Here is a 15,653-nt window from a genome sequence, read left to right as displayed (position 1 = left end):
TAACAACATTGCTTTTGGGCCAGAAAGGTCAGACCTAGATTCAAATCTGTTTACTCCTACATGACTTCCCTAATTATGTCTCTGTGAGGGAAGTCTGTGTCCTCAGCAAGAAATATGTGACACCTGCAAATTCAAGTGGGTAAACAAAAGGAATAAGGCTTTTTAAATTTACAGCTTGCCAAAACTGAAAAAATATTATGAATAGATGGATGTTTGGTGTGCAGGTCAACGTGCCATGATTTAAAATAAACATCTAAACAGTACATGTTAAACAGTACACGTGCATGAAGACCTAAATCAGATTTAAACATCAGTGCACCAAGCATATTGTTAAGATTCTTTATTATATCCTATTATATTCTAAACTGTTCAGAATGCATCATTAATTCAGGTTTACTGAGTTTACCAAGTGACAATAGAAATAGGGAAGAGTAATGTTCCAGCCACTGAAATTAAAACTGTTAAAACAGGTAAAGATATTACTATAAAAAAAAATGTCAAAGATCACAAAGAATAAGAGAACCAGTGATTGGATTATGATTGCAAATAAATGTGAAGTTTTCTGTTCTGCTGTAGGACATGATGTGACAGCTTGTCATCCTCTTAAACTAGCAGTAATCACAGCAACAATGGGCATTTTTGAAGTTGAGAGCATACTGTGAGACATGTACCTCCCTCATCTTGCTAAATTAAGCACAAACTTACTTCCTGCTCAGCCTTCTGGGATTTGGACATGTAAAGCTCAGGCATATATTAGGTTGTGGGCTAAAGTGCTTCTGCTCATCTCTGGAGTATCTCTTCACTTCTCACGTCTCTCCCACACTTCTTGCTCTCTGTAGCTGGTGTAGGAGCTTTGTAAGCTTGGCACTGTTTCACTGAACGCTTTGTGGAGGGATAGTATAGACCTGTCCCTCTGGAACACATTGAACCTTAGAAGTCTGTCACAGCTCTGTTCCCAGCACCATTTGAGTCTTTGTGACCAGCTGTGCCATCTAGGGGGCTATTGTGTACCTGCTGTCTGGGAAATTATAGGTCTGAGAGGACTAAGAGAGTCGAATAACGGGTGGGCAGTCTGAGAGAGGAGTTGATTTCTTTGTGGAATACTGATTGGTGTGGATAAGATGTAAAGTTAGAAGTAAATAGGCATGTCTGCCTGTGCACATGCTTTGTTAACTAAATATGCAACCACTCCTCCATTAAGTTCTACCTTTTGTAAGAATGTTATTATAATAGTGTGGCCCAAAAGTCAACTGAATTTAGTAAACTTTCATTTGACGCAGTACAAAAGACACCAACACGTGGAATTTCAATCACCCGATTCCAGTAAGAGAAAAGGCAGGAAATGCCTGGTCAAGAATCCTTAGAGCCATATGTTTTTGTTGTTGTTGTTGTTGTTGTTGTTGTTAGTTATATTTCGTTAGAAGCAATACAGTTAATGTTTTAAAGTGTCATAAAGAACATTATCCTATAAGGCTTTCCATTATGTCTTGTGTCTATGTATGTATGGCTGGGCTAGCTCAGGACTTGTTGAGTAGATCACATTCAATTAACCACCATTTTACGTATGGCTTGATTTCCAATAAATGATATCATAATTGAAGGTCTCCTGGAAAGCTGGGATATATATACATATGTGAGAAAATCAACTTGTAAATCTTTTTTTTCCAGAGAGGACTATAAGATTTTACTATAAGGCATCACATGTTATAACTCAAGTATTTGTTTGAAGTAGTTGTCCCTGTGTGCTTCAAGACAACCACCATCATCCCTGTGCCAAAGAAATCATCTGTGTCCTGCCTGATTGACTACCAGCCTGTTGCACTCACATCTATCATCATGAAGTGCTTCAAGTGGCTAGTCATGAAACACATAAAGAGCAGTCTTCCCACCACACTGGACCCATTTCAGTATGCATACCATCTCAAGTGCTCAACAGAGGATGCCATATCTACCATCCATCTGTCTCTGACCCACCTAGATAAAAAGGACAATTTCATAAGGATTCTGGACTTTCTGACCAGAAGACCCCAGTCCTTCAAGATCCGCAACTCCACCTCCAGCACCTCCACATTGAACACAGGTGTCAACAGGGCTGTGTGTCAGTCCACTGCTGTTTACCCTGCTGACTCATGACTGTGCTGCCAAGTTCAATACTAATCACATCATCAACTTTGCTGATGACATTACAGTTGTGGGCCTCATCAGTAACAATAATGAGTCAGCCTACAGGGAGGAGGTGAACCAGCTCACAGAATGGTGTAGAGACAACAATCAATCTCTTAATGTTGATAAAACTAAAGAGATGATTGTGAACTTCAGGAGAACCCAAGTAGAGCACACGCCACTGCACATCAATGAAACAAATGCGGAGAGAGTCAAAAGCTCCAAGTATCTTGGTGTGCATATGACTGAGGACCTCTCCTGGACTCTCAACACCACCTATCTAGTCAAGAAGGCCCAGAAGCATGCCCACTTCCTGTGGAGGCTGAAGAGAGCCAAGCTTCACCCTCCCATCCTCACCTCCTTCTACAGAGGGATGATAGAGAGCATCCTGACCAGCTGTCTCACTGTGTGGTACGGGAACTGCACAGACTCTGATTGCAAGGCCCTACAGCGAATTGTGAGGACAGCTGAAAAGATCATCAGGTCTCTCTACCCACCATCGACACCTCCTTCAACAACCGCTGTATCCGCAAAGCCACCAGTGTTGCGGATGACCACACAAACCCTTGTCATGGACTGTTCACCCTCCTGCCATCTGGCAGAAGGTACATGAGCAGTTTCTGCAACAGTTTCAGACCCAGTCAGATTACTCAACACCCTGCTACCTCCGAACGCTCACCTGGGCTAGTCAAACACCTAAACCAGTAAGACTCAGCAATCCATTTACCCAGGTACCACTGCACACTGCACTTTACAAAGCTGCATCAGTCACTTTATATTATGGAACTCGTTTTTGCTGCCAGTATTGCTGTTATACTTGTGCTGCTACATTACACAATAGCCTACAGTTACAGTCCATGTTTGTGTCTGTTGTCCTGTGTATTTATTGTTCTGTGTATTTATTGTTTTCCACTCATCTCACATTTGTGTATTTCCACTTTATGTAGTCTTGCATACTGTTCCATATTGCACCATGGACCTGAAGAAACGTCATTTCGTTCCAATGTATACAAGCTGTGTAGAGGAATGACAATAAAAACCCACTTGACTTGACACTTGACTTGTATGTGGTATAATCCATCAAGCTAACATAGCTAGCTAATGTTTATAATGAAAATTAGATAGTTAAACATTAAATAATACTGAACAATGCATGCACAAGATAGCATGGGTTACTTTAGTAACTAAAAAAATATATATATGTTTTGCTCCTGAAATGTCTTGCTACAGCTCAGCTCAGCTTAGCTTTTTAATGCTACATTTTGTTCAAAGACATTTAATTTTACAACATGGTGACAAAGGCAAAATGACCTAATAGGTATATCTATAGTTTTAAAGAGCCTGCTTTTTAATGAGACAGCTGAGACAGGCTGCATGATATTTTAAATATAGTTGTGCTTTAAGACTCAGTAATGTAAGATAGCCACACAGATCTATTTAATGTAAAATAGTTTACTAGTTTACTAAAGAGTACTAAAGGGTAGGGTATGTCTTATTGCATCATAAAAGCTTGTCTGTTTTTTTTAGCTTCTTGTTTTGCAGCAGTCATGGTGCTGTATAGTTTTATCTCAGGTATGCTTTGCAGCCTCCAGACATTTTGCGTCCCCTTAATCCCACAAGGCCAGACAGATCTGTATACTGGAGGAGAAAAAACACAGCATGTGTGAATGAAGACACATGTTTCTCGGATTCCACAGCATGACTGTGAGGTATACGCTAGTGTGAGCAAGAGAAAATGAATATAGTCCTTTGAGCCATGTGGTAGGAATAAATTAGTCCCCAAGCTTGAGCTGAGCATGAGATCTCTGCAGGAACCTTTGCATGTATGTGGTGCTATATTTGTGGAAGTGCCACTTTTCAGTTGTAGAGTTAGTTTCAGACCTGACACCGCTTGAGTTAGTGGATTGTCTGATAAACATCTGTCTTTGGCTAAGTACTCTGATGTATTGAGTCAGAAGACAACCTCTTAGAAGAGTCTCCTTAAATGAATGTTTATGATAAAACACTGTTCTTTTATGAGTTTGGGTTTATCAGAGACAAATAGCTCTCTTTCAATAAACCAATAGCTTTTTTGTTTTTGTTTTTGTGGGGCAGTGGTGGCTCAGTGGTTAAAGGCTTTGGGTTTCTGATCAGAAGGTGTTCAAGCCCCAGCACTGCCAAGCTACCACTGTTGGGCCTGGTAAGGCCTTTAACCCTCAATTGCTCAGTTGTATAAATAAGATAACTGTAAGTCGTTCTGGATAAGGGTGTCTTCCAAATACCATAAATGTAATGTGATCTCAGAAACGTGATGATATTGATCTTAAAACCCAGGAGATAGACCATCAGATCATGTTCTAATAATATCTCCACATACAGCATGTATCAGTGGCTTGGAAGTGGGATGTAGGTGCCATTTGACAAACTTTACAGGATAGGCTAAACTAATCTTGGCCTTACTTAGACCTGGCTGTATTAATCTTTTGAGTTTGGATATATTATTTAAAATGGATTTTCACCCAAAGTGTTACTTACATGTCTTTCATTCCAAACCCTGTTCAATTAGGACAATTATTTCACACAATCATACATAGGTCTATTATAGAATAGTTGTCGGTACTTGTGTATTTGCTATCATAGGCAGGCTGCTCTGATTCGCTGGTCCACCTAGAGAGTGTAATTGTGTGGTTTCACGCATAGCCAAGTGCTCAGTCATTGCCATAGACGACATAGAGACACTTGAAGGCATGAAAAAAGAGCCACATGTCACTCAAAGGTTTTGCATTATTGATTGACTCTTGTGTTTGTGGATTGAAGGAACAGAGCAGAGTTCACACGCTAGTATGCAGTCACGCCCTTCTTGGGAACTTGCTGGATCAGTATAATATAGAACCGCACCAAATAATAATTAAAAAAAAACTTTGACATCCAATGTGATGTCTGCCAACTTTTTCAAAACCAACAAGTTGTGGTACTTGTTATTAAATATGTGCTTTAATATATTACAGCACGAGAAACGAAAGGCCTGTTAGTGGATTTGGTCTGGGCATGCAAAGCAAGTCTGAACATAAAGCTGAACTGCAATTAGTATTTAAAAGCAAAAGAAATCCAGGCACTCACAGTATGTAGTCCAGAGATGTTTTTGGGTTAGAACTTAACCCTATAGCAACCACACAACACACAGTGTACTGTATAGGAGTGTTTCCCTGAGCACTGGGTGGAGGAGTTTCACCTTTAACTGAAGTTATTTGTAACGATGGAAATTCGGATTCCAGACACAGTCACTCTGTGAGTAATTGAGTGAAGTTGTTTTGATAGGTGTCATATAGGGAGCAAATTAACTAACAGGAGGTTTTGTTTTGAGAGAATATGCCAGGCTGTGGTATGCTCATCACAGGGATGGATGTAGCAGAGAGAAACAGAGGCAGAGCTGCATCAGTGTACTGATTTTCCATGTTTCTCAACTGCAGTTGCTTCACTACTAGGTTTTTGGCAAGCTAGTGACTAGCAATTTTCTTCATTCTACTTCATCCCACAAAACCCACTGAGCACAGCAGTAATAATCAGTGAGAGGGCACACTGAATTCATGAGAATTATGTATTCTGAACAGTTATGTACTGAGGCATCGATGTGCATTTAGATTCTAAAATGGATTTTTTTTTTTGTCTTATACTTATGTAAACATGTATTCACTCATTCATCTTCAGTAACTGCTTATGTTGGTCATATTCACTGTAGTTATCCTATCCCAGCCACAAGGTGGGAATACACCCTGAATTAAATGCCAGGCATCGCACACACAAAGTCTGGGTGTGCACTCATTCCTACCTAGGGGCAATTTAGCATAGCCATTCCACCCACACGCATGCTTTTGAGAGGTGGGAGGAAACTGGTGAACCCAAAGGAAACCCATCTTAACAGACGGAGAACATGCCAGAGACATACATGCAGTAGCAAGAGCTCAGGATCAAATCAGGAGCCCTGGAGTTGTGAAGTGGAAATGCTATTCACTTCACCACCATGCTGACAATAAACAGGTATTGTATTTGTCACTATAAATGTCAAATTATCAGAGAAAATATATGACACTGTGGTGTTAATAATTTAAATTATCTACAATTAAATGCTATTATTTATCAAGATAGGAAGATCTAAATTTAGATCTCTTTCCTTTAAAAAAGAAGGCACAAGTAACAGAAGCCTCATAAAAATGTCAGGTTATTTTTGCACTATGATCCAGTCACAGCAATACAGGTTGTTTTGACTCTATATGTTGACATTGCTTTTCACCAGACGCTGTATATTTTTTCACTAGACCATGCAATTGCAAAAGGGTGTGGTAGGTGATGTTACAATAGTATGTTTCATGGCAAAACATAAACATTTGCATACTTGGGTCTTCCCCAAGGAGGTGTACCACAATCAAGGGACATTTGTCCCTCTTATTTGGATAAACAGCTGAGAAAATTGCTTCCTTTCAGTGTCCCAGCATCCGTTAATGCTGAGTGCTTTTCAAAGGAAGGCTTGGTGTTTCTCACAGAGCCAAGATCAACACAAAACATGCAAGTCAGGTTTCCACTGACTCCAAAGACGTGTTAGAAGGCCAGAACTAGGCCACATAAAATGGCAGATGTGTGAGCTGGGGCGCTAACCTGTCTGAATGAGCCAAAGTCCATCTACTGATGCTGCCAGTCTTAGTGCCTTACTGTTGACCAGGCCACAGAAACTAGCACACTTTATGACAGACCAAACACATACTGAGGTCCCTGCCAACTACATGAAAACGAAGAGAGGAAAAAGCAGTGCAGCGTCCTACTTATCTAACTTAACACCATCTAAGCCCATCTCCCACGGCTACTGTGAATCATATTTATGCACCACAGTTATTCTTTTTTTTTCTTTCTAGGCCATTGGATATAGAAGCACTAACATCTTTTCAATCCAGCAAAAAAAAGGCAAGAGAGAAAAGTGAGTAGGATATCCCACTGAACTCAGTTCTGTATTCCTGTCTCCTATACTACCTGGGGAAAGAAATGTTCCTTAATGAGAAGAGGACCTTAATGATGTACAGGACCAGTCCGTGAAGTTTCAACTGAAAGTTTAACACCATGAGCCGTGTTTCCAGGAAAAGGTATCTGATCCCTGTGACGTCATCTGCAGAGCAGGGATTGTGTTCATCCACAGGTGCATTGCTGACATAGTTAGTCATAGTCTCCATGAACAAACTCCTTTGTGGGTGGGTGAGGGGGAATAATGGGACCCAGTGGGGATGAAAGAATTGTGGTGAGCTATAAAGATAAACAACACATTATAAATAGACACGGCAGGCTGTGCCAGCAGATACAAGCTGCAATGGTAGTGAGATAACACCCATGCAGTTTCTTGTTTATCTACTTTGGGTTTTGTGTATTGAGGACGACTTGGTTGGTGGCATAGTTTGCTTTTGAGAACTGAGACTGCTTTGGGTGTCCCACAGTATAACTCTATAAATCTTTGTCTCACTAATTCTTGTCTCAGTAAGTCACACTTTGATGTACTTTACTAGATGCTGCATGATGCTGCATCTGTGTCCCTTCTGTTTCTATTCTACATCTGCCCGATGATGTAATGTACGAATAGGACATTCCCCATCTGGGTGTGAGTGAAATGTCACTCAGATATGGACAAGGTGGCAAGTAGGATTCACAGCAGCACGTGAGAGCTGTCATCCACACTGACAGCAACCTACAGCTCATAACCTCTCTGGCTCAGGAATGCAGAGAACGTCTATTCTACTTTATAGCTGGCAAGTACACTCCAGACAATCAACACTCCTTTAAGGAGTCTTGGCTTACACTGAGCTGGGGAGAGAGAGATTCTCCTCAGTGCTCTCAGAGACTGACAGAAGTACACTTTCCATTCAAAATACCAAGCAGAAGAGATTCACAACATTTCAACTGTATTTCAACTCTCAGTCAAGCTTGTATTCCTTTATAATATTTACCTCAGACATATATAGAGTTTAACAAATAGCCACATATTCCTGCAAGCATGTACCATGTCGTGACATCCATGTGGAGATGCAACTGAGAGATTTGCAAAACAGAGAGCAGTGACACCTGAGTCAGGCTGGCATAAGAGGAGAATACAAGGCCAACAGATTAGGTTTGTTTTGCTTCTAGCCTGCTCCGTCACACCCTTTACTGTTCTCCTATGTGTCATCTGATGCTGTTACTGATCTGATGGAGTAATGAATGCTTTGGCGTGGGAAGTTACAATGTTTCAATCACCACAATTTCATCTTTGCAATGTTCCTGCTGACAGTGACTTAGCACAAATAGCACAAATCCCATGTAACAGTAAAAGTGAACCAATCTGTATGAGGAAAAACAGGTAAACCCAGGAATAGCCGGACTACCTAGGAGCTTTCTAGAAGGTGATGTAAAGCTATAGCCCGTAGGCTGGATCAGTTACCGTGATCTTTTAGCTAATTAATAAAGGTAGAGAGAATATTCCTGGTACTGCATGATACTCCAGCATGCAGGGCTTCCCTCACCCCTCTTCTGGGAACAACATTCTGAGAATCCTAAATATGTTTACTACATCGAAAACAGTAGTTACGGCTCATTATCACTAGTCTTTAAGCCATAATAATGGACTGTAATAGGATTTTATATTCAATCATTTACCTCACAGTTCACAATTAACCACACGGTAAATTAAGTTATGACTTATGTACCTACACTTCCAAAGATGCAAAGATATTTTACTGCAAATGTATCTCAAAACATATTAAAATACAGTTTGTGAGTGAAAGTTAAAATATCTTGAATACAGTTGATTTTTTATCTATTTATTTATCTATCTGATCTTTCTAAAACAAATATAATATTTCTAAGCCTATTTCTAGACTTTTTTTGCAGTCTTGAAATTGTTTCTTTTTGCAAATAATTGTTCTTCTTTCTAGAAATAAATGCTCCATCTGCCAATAAAACAAGACAATTTCAAGCTTGACATATGAAGGAAATGTCTTGAAATTAGATTAGTAATCTTACATTTGCTTTCACCTAATTTTATAATGAGAAATATTAGTTAAATTCAATTGTATTCAAGATATTTTCACATGCTAATATATAGTTTTGTAGTGTTCAGTTCGCAGTGCTATCTGTCTGTGAGAGTATCATTGAGGACAGGATTTCTATTTTACACTCAGAGTTGGGTATAACACGCTACAAAATAAAACGTGTTACTGTAAACTAATACATTTTTCTGATAACACAGTAATGTAACACATCATATGTTAAATTTATATCATTTGATTAGTTACTGATGTCAATAAAACTGTTACTTGCATTACAAATTCATTGTTAAGAAAACAATATTAAGTAAAAATGCATTTTTAAAATAAATCACGTTTGTGTGGCTGCCAGGGGCATAACCTTTTTGTAGTTTGTCACTGTACGTAACTGAACGTCAGTAAAAGATGACGGCGGTGTTGTGCTTTTATATCTTCAGTGAACGGAGGTGAGACCAATCAGACAGGATTTACAGGAAAATACGTGGAAACACTCGTGTCTTATCGGCTGACATCTCAATTCTGCCAAACACTAGCTCACAGCTAGTGTGAGGAAAAAATGGATAGATGCTGATTTATTTATTTATTTTTAACCAGTAAAGGGGTTGAAACTGAAACAGGAACATCCTCTGACACTGAGCAGGAAAAAAAGGCGTGTAAATGTCTTTATGAGTTCCAGTTTACATGAACAGGATATGCGCAGAGCATAAGGAAAGATAATGTACTTTGCATGGCACTGTAGCAGCTAAACCCATAGCTTAATTGTGCCTCCCCTTGGCTAGTGACACCAAACTAGTTAGAAAGCCTAGTTAGAAAAGTTTTATAATTTATTGGTCTGGTAGTCCTACAAACAGTGACAACACCCGAGGTTTTATGATAAATCCAATTTTTTCTGATCATGTCATACATTAACGCACACTAAAATTACTAAAGGAACTATGCGTTTCATTTTATAGTGTATTTTTGTAGGTTTGAAAGTAACATGAAAGTAAAATAATTAGTAATCTGATTACTTTTTACATGCATTAACCAGTAATGTAATCAGATTACAATTTTAAAGTACTAATAAGTAATCTTTTTGAGTAACTTTCCCAACACTGTTTACAACTGAGACTGCTCTATTTGGACAAACAAGACCAGGCTTATTACTGAGCTTAGTAATGAAGTCCCAGCTGTGCAGACACAGCTGTTTTGTTTACAGACACAAAATAGCTTTGTTGAAGCTATTGTGAGGAACTGTGGTGGAGTGTACCAGGGTAACAGAAACCTGAACCAGCTTTAAGTATCACCAACCACTTTTATCACCTTTTTCATCACTTTTTCATCGCCAACCACTTTTAAAGTTTGGTGATGACTGAAACCCCCCCAAAATGTGTTGTAATATCATGTATTAGACTTCTTAAAGAATATCAGCAGCCAATTGTAAACTATACTCTGATATTGTATCACACCAGAATATCATTGTAATTCTTTGAGAGCACAGGTCAGAGTACTATATTTTGGACTTCACTCAAGATCACAAGTTTCTTTTTAGGCCTTTGTTTTTTGTTGTTGTTTTTTTTAAGTGCGCTATATATCTATATCTATATCTATATATATCTATATCTATCTATCTATATATATATATATATATATATATATATATATATATATATATATATATATATATTATATCTGGTGTTGTCACATGGGCTCATCCTCAAATGTGGTATGAAGAGAAGAGAAGTGTGTTCTGAGGGTAATCTATCACAGAGACAAATTCCTGCACAGCTAAACTAAATAGGCTGTTTAAACAGACACACACACACACACACACACACACACACACACACACACACACACACACAAACAAACACACACAAACACACACATACACACACACACACAAACACACACACACACACACACACACACACACACACACACACAACAGAGCACACACACTGTATTTGCATGTGTGTGCATTCTGCACGTGAACAAAAATATTTGAAGTGGATATGCCACTGACTGTGATGCTGGGAGGGATGACTTCTCAGCATTGCTTTCAATGGCCTGGTTTGGAATGCAGAGTGAAAACCAGAGAGAAAAAACAGATCTTAATCGTTCCCTCACAGGAGTCCATGCTGGAATATGGGTCAGTGCTGCCATGCTAACAAAAAAAAGTCCTTCTCCTCATAACCAGCACCAGGGCAACATGAATACTGTTATATTTATTTAAAAATAAGTCTACAATTTTATGAAGAAATTAACTATTCTTTCTGCTTAGTAGTTTGTCTCTTTCACTTCAACTAGCAGTTGATTTGTGTATATAGGGAATATTTAAGGTATTGCACTGCAACACATAATATGACTAGACCTATAGTCTAAATTGGTTCAGTAAGAGGGGGAAATCCTGTCCATACTGATAAAAACGATATTGAAAAAACGTTAAAGGCACTGATGTTCATTTACTGAAGTGGTGTGCAGGAAGTGTTCATCTGTAATTATTTGTTGGCAATGTAATGTTGTCTTGTATTTTTTTTTTCTTTTCATTTTACTGTATAGACTAGGCAAAACTGTTCGTTATCCCGAATAGTGGAAGGGAAAGGTGGACAGTAGGAGGGGAGCGTGGGGCTTCCAACATAAATTTTGCCTAGGGCCTCCAAATGTCTAGAACCGGCCCTTTATGTAAGCTAACTAGCTAAAGTTTAATATCTGACAACTGTTTTACGACAGAAAAGTTAAACGACCGACAGTAATATCCAGGGATGCAAACATTTACCCGATTCATGTAATGTAATGTGTTATTGTCAATGTGATGAGACGAGAAACATTAACTGAGCCATTTTCAGTATATCAGGCAGAAGATGTACAATGATTGTGTGCATATTGTGATTGAATATAATGAACATGGTTACCTGGCTTTACTAGTAGCCTTTCAGTAAATTCACTTATCTTAAAAAATGATTCATAAAACTCATAAAACATAAAACGTATTTTTGTATTGTAATACACACTGACCTTACTGTAGTTATTGTGGTCCTAAATATAAAGGGCTTGCACTGTATATATAAATAATGTATATATAAATATTTGGGCCTTTATTACATACAGAACTAAAAAGGACCACTACATTTGTGACCCCACCCCCACCAAATGGTTTGGTCCCCCCCAGTGTGGTTGCAGCCTTACCCAGCACTAGTCAACCTGCAAAGTGTGAAGAAAAACTCTCTACTTGTTAACACTCATTAGTTCTGTAGGCTTGCATTAGGGCAGGAGTGAGAGCGAGCCAGCACTGAGACTTGACCAACAAACGACCTATTCAGCTCCGTAGCAGGGATCACCTGCACCACACTGGCACTTCCTGCCTGTGCTCCAAGTCGGAGGAGAAAGCTGCATCCAAAACAATTGGCTGCTGTTGCCTCCCCTGCCTACTTCCTGTTAGAATGCAAAGAAACTTTAAACCAGTCTTCAGAGACCGAGTCATTTGAAGTGAAAATATTTTTTTAATCAACCATGTATTTGTGCATTTATATGCAATGCTTATATATAGGTTTAACTTTCAAGCATTATTACAGGTTAGATAGACACCCAGTTACAGTACACTTGTCTACTTTATCATTAATTGTCTATATGTATACACACACACACACACACACACACACACACACACACACACACACACACACACACACACACACTATATATATATATATATATATATATATATATATATATATATATAGGGTTCACAAACTTTCAAGCACTACTGTGTAATACTGAAATCTCCTAAAAGACAGAGGAAAGATCTAACGTTATAAAGGAAAATTGGGAAATCACAAATAAATGCCTCATATATATATAAATGCACTACATATATATATATATATATACACACACACACACACACACACACACACACACACACACTATATATATATATATATATATATATATATATATATATATATATATATATATATATATATATATATATATGTGTGTGTGTGTGTGTGTGTGTGTGTGTGTGTGTGTGTGTGTGTGTGTGTGTGTGTGTGTGTGTGTGTATATATATATATATATATATATATGTAGTGCTGTTAATCGATTTAAAATTTTATCCAGTTAATCACAGTCATGGGCTGTGATTAATCACGTTTAATCGCAAATTTAAAATACCAGGATTTACTTGTAGGATGCAGTGTTGAAATAAATAAATGCATGACAAACTGGTTTAAATGAAACAGATTCTTCAGTTTTATTATCTTAACCATTAACATTTATTTAACAGTGTTCCATAATAATCTCTTAATTTGTTGAGGCATCCATATGAACTGCAGACATTTTTAGCAGAAACCAACAACTGTTACAAAGTAATGCCTGCTACAAAGTCACGAATAGCTTACCTGTGAATTTTTTGAATAGTAACATCAACTCAAATGAATGCAATACTAAGTAGTCCTATTTTAGAAATGGAATGCCACAATGTCTGTGAAGAGACAGAGTGAACAGTCTCTACATTCTTGGTTAAAGATAATTACTTCAGTCAGTGTGCATCTGTGCAACATACCTCCTGTCAACCAATCATACAGTCTACTCTAATCTGACCTCTTCTTCTTCTTCTGTGGCCTGCCAAAGAGAACAGTCTCTCACATGACAGTGTTGAGGCAGGTGTAGCCAAGTACCTTTTTGCAATATGGGCCAGCTTTTACCATATGAACCTGCTTGTGACAACCACCACTGTAGTGGACATATTTCTCTGCTGACACAGGGCTCTGCCTTGTACCTCTCTAGAGATTTATCTGTGGACAGTACATCTTCATCAGACTCTGACCATCTTCTTCTTTGGTGGCTCTGGCTCCACTTTTTCTCCAGAGTTCTGTGGTGCAGGTTTATTGCTTTGAGACAATATCTATTGTAAAAAGCGCTATACAAATAAATTGAAAATCCTTCATCTCTATCCTTCATCATCTCACTCAGCTTTTGCCACACCTTTCCCCTCTCTGCTCTGGTCAAGCACCTAAGGTCCTTGAACCTAGGATCTAGAGGAGTTGCTACCTTTAACCACCACAGGTTTGAGTTCTCCTTTCACCCATTGAGGTCCTTTGTGAATGCTGCCTTGAAGCGCGCTATGTAGGCAGGGTCAACATCAGAGACCTCTACTGTACACAGGAGATGACATAGTGCAGGTAGCACCATGGAGCAGGATACATACTTTCCACCACCTAGGAGCTCAGTAATGTACCTACAGTGCAAACATAGCACCAGACAATTGACTTAATGACTACAGTTTTCATTCAGATGGCATCTATTTAGGGTATAAGCCTTAAATTATGTCTAGATGACTTACAAATGACTTATTTTTATCAGTAAAATTGGAGAAGAAATTAGATTACCTGCACGGCTCCATATTCTGTCATATTCAGCTGAGGTTAGCATTTCTAAGTTGTGCTTCTGCTGTGCCAGCATTGCTTTCAGTCTATCTTTGTTGTGTTGAATCTGACTTATCATTTCAGGAGTTGAATTCCAGTGCGTCAGTACATCATGGATGAGGGACTACTCTATTAGTCCACAAGAGGCTTGCTGAACTTTCAGCTCTGCTGTGTTTGTGGGACTGTGTCTGAAGTGTCCGACTATTTTACAGCACTTGGCTAAAATGCTGTCAAATATGTTGTCCTGTAGAGCCACGGTGATCACCCTTTGAATCATGTGTGACACACACGGCACATGCTCAAATGGTAGACTCCTTGCAGCGGCAATCATATTGCAAGTCTGTCTGTTCCTATAATTGTGACCTTGCTCGTTATCTCCCACTCATTTGCAGCTTTGAGAAACTGGCTAGCGCATGTGTTGGCAAAATGCCTTTCTTCTGTTTTTAACACGCCTAAAGTGAATGAGTGCAGATTCCAATTGTCATCGATTATGTGTGCTGTTACACCGAGGTAGTTATGGATACTTACTGATGTCCAGTGTTCTCCAGTAAGTGCAATAAAAGTACCTTCTGCCAACTGCCTCACTTTCATAGCTTTTTCATTGTCATACAGTTCATGTATTCTCATAACAATAGTTCCCCTCGACGGTAGCTTGTATGATGGGTCCTCTGGAGCGATCTAAATGTTGTCTTGAACCCCCCTTCCTGAACTATGTTGATGGGCCTGCAGTCTGTGGCGATCCATATAGCAATCGCACTAGTTAATTTTTCTGTTGTTGTTTTGTTGATAAGCTTGCCCTGGGTGCACTCTGCCAGTGTCCTTTGATGAGCATGGCTTGTCTCAGCACTAGCATCAATGACCCCGAACACAATTCCAAGATGACCACTGCTTTGCTAAAGAAACTGAGGGTGAAGGTGATGGACTGGCCAAGCATGTCTCCAGACCTAAACCCTATTGAGCATCTGTGGGGCATCCTCAAACGGATGGTGGAGTCGACATCCATGATGGGGGGTATACTTTCTTTTTCCCTTGACTGTATATAGAA

Source organism: Ictalurus punctatus, chromosome 6, assembly GCF_001660625.3.
Source record: "Ictalurus punctatus breed USDA103 chromosome 6, Coco_2.0, whole genome shotgun sequence".
NCBI classification, from domain to species: Eukaryota; Metazoa; Chordata; class Actinopteri; order Siluriformes; family Ictaluridae; genus Ictalurus; species Ictalurus punctatus.
This window is presented reverse-complemented; position numbering follows the sequence as displayed.